The following is a 6,192-nucleotide window of genomic DNA, read 5'->3' on the forward strand; positions in this document are numbered from 1 at the left end:
AGCTGACTCTCCATACTCCGCCACATTCCTGCAGCATCACTTGTGAGTCCGTCACCCTCTCACAATGAGGTCACAACAGTGACTCCTCCTGGCTCTGTCCTCTCCCAACAGCTTTGTCAGCTTTATTCAGTCTTTCATCCAGAATTTAACCAGGACTGCTCCTGCTTAGCATTCTTCAGGCAGCCTTCAGCTCAACCATGTCTCCTGTCTCCTGCCCATGCCTCTGATGTGGCTGTCAGAGCTTTGTACGCACATTGGTGTATCATGTATTGTTTGCCCTTCTGATGGCGTGATAATAGCCTTTAAGGCAATCAAATGGCCCAACAACGGCATATTTTTGTATGTACAGCGTGTAGCAAAACAGAATCAAAGTTATCAGGCTTTTGCCATCCTGTAGTTGACTGTAGTGTGGTCATCTCAGAAGAATCTACATAGCAACAGTTAGGGAAGCAACAAAGAAAGTAATTAGAAAGTGAATAGTAATTAGCTGTAACTATGTTTTAGAATAAAAAAAGACACATTTGAAAAGGCTGTCACAGTTCCAACTTATTTGTATGCTTAGTAGTTTGCCTGAGTTCCTTTTATTTTGTACGTTTTCTGGTTCCTGATGTATGGGAGGTTTCTGTTAAATTCAGAATTAATAAAATAAACTTTTCCAAATAACATTCTTCATGCTCAATATTAATATGGCTTTATGATTTAATGTATGTTCAGTGAACATCTGAGGGGGGAGGCAGGGCCATGCTCACTGGCCAAGTCCCTTGACAGCCAGGCGTTTTTAACATTAGTGTGAAGGGACTCTATACATTTTCACCTGTATGCACATGGGGTTTCTCTATACCAGTGTTTCTCCAACTGTGGGTTGGGACGCACTAGGTGGGTCGCAAGCCAATTTCAGGTAGGTCCCCATTCATTTCAATATTTTATTTTTAATATATTAGACTTGATGCTCCCATGGTATGTGACTGCATTTGGGGAAATGTTACAGATCTGTACTTTGAATAGGCAGCTATGTATATGCTTTTAACAATGATAGTCAATGGGCGCAATCCTAACCCCTTATGTCAGTGCTTTCCAGCACTGACATAAGGACAATGCAGGTCCGAGGTAAGGGAACAATCATTCCCTTACTTTGAGGAGGCCTCAAAGTAAGGGACACCCAACTGACACCCAACTGCAGGATGCAGCACGTGTCCCATTGGCACCGCTATGCCAGTGCTGGAAAGCACTCACATAAGGGGTTAGGATTGCGCCCAATGGGACTTAGTCCTGGGTAAGTGTGGGTAGGATTACAGCCTAGGATTGTTAAAAATTTTCCTGCATGATGATGTCACTTCCAGTCATGACATCACTTCTGGTGGTTCCTGACAGATGCTTATTCTAAAAAGTGGATCCTGGTGCTAAATGTGTGAAAATCACTGCTCAATACCAATGTTTCTCAACATGTGCCCTTAGAAGCCCTGGGGTTCCCTCCACGAGCACACCATAAGTGGCCACCATCTGCCCCCTACCTGGTTTGCTTGTCTGTCCCCCCCCCCCACCTCCCCTGTTCATGGCTCTCCTTCCTCATTCCCCTCTTGTTCTGATTCTTCACAGGTATTGTGTGTTGGGTTTGGTGCTGTACCACTCCAGGCATGTGATGGTGCTCTGGGGGCTCCCCGAGACTCCTTTTAGGAGTATAATGGGCTCCAGAAGCCAAAAAGTTTGAAAACTGTTGCACCTCACAATTGAGAACTCTGGGAACCATTGTGATTTTTGATTTCATGGAGAAGTTCTATGAGTATACAGCTGCATGTGCTTAGGCATCTTTCTCAGTAACACTGAATATGTAGATGTTAGGGGTGTGATTGTCAGGTATGTTGTGGGTGGGATCTTCAGATGCAGCTGTCATCCCCCCAGCATACATGTTCACTGAACATATGGAGGAGGAATGAGTGAACAGTCTTAGATGTCTCCCTGTTCTTCAGTTTAACCAGTCTTGTTACTTATCCTCCTGCCTCCATTTTGATTACTCAGTTAGCATTCTTAGAATTGACCCTGGCTTGGTTTTTCAACCATACTTCATCCTAATCCTTCTGTAAGGCCCTCTGGCCCAATTTCAGAGCAGAGATCCCTCTAGGTATCTATTTGCTCTTTCACCTGCTGGTGTTTAAACCACCCATGGAGTCAGAGCAGAGCGTTCCACCTCCGTTTTGCTCCCCCCACCTGGAATGACTCCAAAGGGGAGAGGCTGCTTGCACGGTGCATTCAGGTGCCTGCAAAACTTAGTGCTTTGCACGCCACTGAGTCAGCGTTTAAAGTGTCCCATAGATTTTCAATTTGACTTGCTCCCCTGAGTAACTACATAGGATTGCAGCCACACAACCTGATTCTATACAGAAATAGGCGAGACTAAGCCGGGGTGTACCAAACTTTACACATGACTGGGCTATCAGTTGCACAATAAGTAAAGTGCTATAAATCTTTCAAAGAGACCATTTAGAGCAACTGTGAATTACTTGGAAACAGTAAACATGACATTTACTGATTTTTTTCACCCCAGAGACTTCATTTTTGGTACAGAGAAAATTACTTCCTAAACTTGGAAGACATGTCACTTGAAGTGTGTGAAGTGATTTTCACCATTTGGGTACCTCACTACTTAGTCAATGGAATGTGTACCAATTTGGTACTGGAGGATAAAAGTTGTTGAATGGCTTATCTCCATGAGAAGGGTGGAACCAAATGTTTGTCTGATTCTCTCACAATAGGACAAGAAGCAATGGTTTGAAACCCCATAAAAGCTGTTTATCTTTCTGGGTGGCACTGGGCTGGTCACACTCTTGGTTAAACTCCTAAGAAAGGAAGCAGAAGGTTGCTGATGAACAGGGTCAAATCTGCAGGGTAGCAAGCTGAAATCCTGCACAGGCCTGTGCTAAACCTGCAGTCAGTCATATGAACTTATGATGCTGTTTTAGACTGACTCAGACCACTGGTTCATTTGGCTCAGTACTGTCTACACTGATTAGCAGCGCTGGATCCAGGTTTTGAAGGGCCTTTGAGCAAGTGGGAGCCCTTTTTGAGTTAGCCCACTTTCTCCTTGCTATGGTCACTGCTGCCCATTCAGTTGCTTTCCCTCTGGGCTCAACCACACCACCATCCAGAGGAAGAGGGCCAGGTGCACAGAGGTTACAGGGAGTTTTCCCAGCCCTAACTGGAGATGCCAGGGATTGAACCTGGGATTGAACAGGGATTGAACATGTCATTCTACGTGCCCATTGCCACATATACCATATACTGGATTTCTCTTTCAGCATTGCATGGCATGGTTATATATCAACAGCTGGTTCCTGAGTGTGGCAGTGGATAAATATCACCAGGGTTTTCAAGCCTTAAAGCAGGAAACTCAGCATCTGAAGCTGACTCCTAACTACCAGTCTATCTGGGGCTGTATGAAGGCTGCTGCCAGGATGTGCTGGGCTCTGGCCAGTTCTAGGTTCTAGGTCTAGGTCCTTGTGCATTCTAGGTCCTTGTTCTAGGTTCTAGGTCCTTGTGCATTCACACCCCATCCCAGCTTGTTTCACCCTATCTACCTCCATGCCCCATGTCCTTCAGCTCCTTCTCCCCCAACAGTTACAGGGCAACAAAATGAAGATCTGTATCAGACAGCCAGCTGGTGGACCATAGAGCAGCCCTGACAATGGGCAGAGGGACAGCAAACACACTAGATTGTCACATGGCTTCTGCATGCTCAATAGTTATGTGAATTAGCCCTAGCAAAGAAGTTTCTGGATTTTTTAGAATACAAAAAGACTAATAAAGGATTAAAGCAACAACTGTGGTAATGCGAATGTGGACATCCTTTTCTGTTTTGCTTCCAGAGAATTAAAACTTACAGCGTTCTACCTCTTACTAGTCTGATCACTTCTGTTAAGACTGTGTGAGTTCCTCCTCCTGAAAGCATCTAAAAAGGCCGCAAATATTTGTTCAGCAAAGAGGATTGCTTTGATTGCCCGATTAAACTCTTTACAGTTTGCCTTCTCCACAAGAACAAATAAGTATAAGTGCCAGTCAACAGATGGCCTTCGGAGCTGGCTAGGTGAAGTCTTTTGGCCTGAATACTTAACTCAGTTTAACTTCCTTCTACTTTCCTGTTGGGCCTCAGCCATATAAGGCTGAAGAAAAACTCTCCCCACGCCTGGGAAAGCAGCTCTGTCCAGTGGTGTAGCTAGAAGGAGTGCAAAGCACTAAGTCACCGCAGTGTGCAAGGGGCATCTGCCCCACCCCTTTGGAGCCATTCCTGGCGGTGGGAACAAAATGGAGGCATATGCCTCCATTTTGCTCCCACCACCTTAGAATGTCTCCAAAGAGGAGAGAGAGCAGCCCCTTTTGCACGCCCAGGTGAGGCTCCCTGCAAGACACAGGGCTAAATCCTATCCAATTTTCTAGTGCCGGTGTAGCTGTGCCAATGGGGCATGCACTGCATCCTATGGTGGGGAGACAGTCACAGAGACCTCCTCAAGGTATGGGAATATTTGTTCCCTTACCCTGGGGCTGCACTGCGGCTACACTGACGCTGGAAAGTTGGATAGGATTGGGCCCTCAGTGCTTTGCAATCCCTCCAGCTACACCACTGGCTCTGCCTCTCTTGCCATGTTTGCCTCCTTGACTAAGGCTACTTCCTGTGTGTTGGAGGTTGCTTCATAGCCCTCTTCCTGCTTTTGAAACTCAGGCGAGTCACCCGGCCTTAGCAGCTCTGCTCTTCAGCTCCTGAAACTACTCAATTCAATAGGTATGGAATGGCAATCTTGGTGGCTGGCACAGCCTCACAAAGCCATAGCCTCACAAACTCCCTACCATCTTTCACTGTCTATTGCAGTCAAATTGATGATGCACCTAGTGCAGTGTTTCTCAAACTGTAGGTCAGGACAAGGATGACCAGATAAATGGAGGGCAGACTACCTGTACTGTACCTTTAATCACTGTATAGTAGAAGGAATTTTGGCAAGTGCAGTTTTTTAAACCCTTCCATGTTGAGCTGCACCTGCCAAATTAGCTCTTCTATACAATTTGGTTAAAGGTAAAGGTAGTCTGTCCTCCAATGTATTTGGTCACCCTGGTCAGGACCTACTGTGTGTTTGAAAAGCACACCAATAACACATAAAGGGACCAAATAGGAGGCTCCATGAAGCATTCAGCAAATGTTTGTTATGTAAATATAACCAAAAGCATCATCATCAGTGGCAAAGGTGGTTTGTGTTTTAAATGACCAAAACCTTCAATATAGAGAGAAGGAAATGCCTGCAAGCCAAAAGAGAAAACTGTGGAGTTGGAATTGAATGCTGGAAACCAACCATGCTCCTACCTGGTGGTGATCTAAGTCTGTTTTAAAACCTCTCTCTCTCTCACACGCACATGTATGCCAAGCTCCATTAAATAGACTGTAGTAAGAACAAAGCACCTTTAATTGGGATTGGGAGCATCGCTGCAGGCTTTTAATAAAGGAAGCAGCCTGTGAAATCCATTGAAGAAACAAGTTGCAAACCCATAATTATTCAGAATGGAAACAGGCAGAATCAGTCTCTGCCATGCCATTGAATGGATGTTTCCTACTCCAGGGCAGTGGCGTACCTAGCCCATCTGTCACCTGGGGCAAACATTTTGGCGCCCCCCCATGATTTAATTAATTAAGTTTATTATTATTACTGTATTATAGAAGATAGCAATGTAAAAATGGTAAATGAAATAACTTTAGCTTACAAAAGAGAGCCAGGGTTGTGTAGTGGTTTGGGAGGTGGACTTAGACCTGGAAGATCCAGGTTCGAATCCTCCCTCAGCCAGGAAGCTTCCTGGGTGACCTTGGGTCAGTCACATTCTCTCACCCTCACCTACCTCACAGGGTTGTTGTGAGGACAAAAGGAGGGGAGCAGCTGTGTACACCGCCCTGAGTTCTTTGGAGGAAGGGTGGTATAAAAATGTGAAAAATAAGATAAAAATAAAAACAAAAACTTGTGCCACATTACTTTGTTAGGCCCCAATCCTAAGCAAGTCTACTCAGAAGTAAGTCCTATTGTGTTCAAGTGGTCCTACTCCCAGGAAAGTGAGGTTAGGATTGCAGCCTTAGGGCCCAATCCTATCCAACTTTCCAGCACCAGTGCAGCTGCAGTGCAGTCCCAAAGCAAGGGAACAAATGTTCCCATACCTTGAGGAGGC

The sequence above is a fragment of the Tiliqua scincoides genome, chromosome 4 (assembly GCF_035046505.1).
Source record: "Tiliqua scincoides isolate rTilSci1 chromosome 4, rTilSci1.hap2, whole genome shotgun sequence".
NCBI classification, from domain to species: domain Eukaryota; kingdom Metazoa; phylum Chordata; class Lepidosauria; order Squamata; family Scincidae; genus Tiliqua; species Tiliqua scincoides.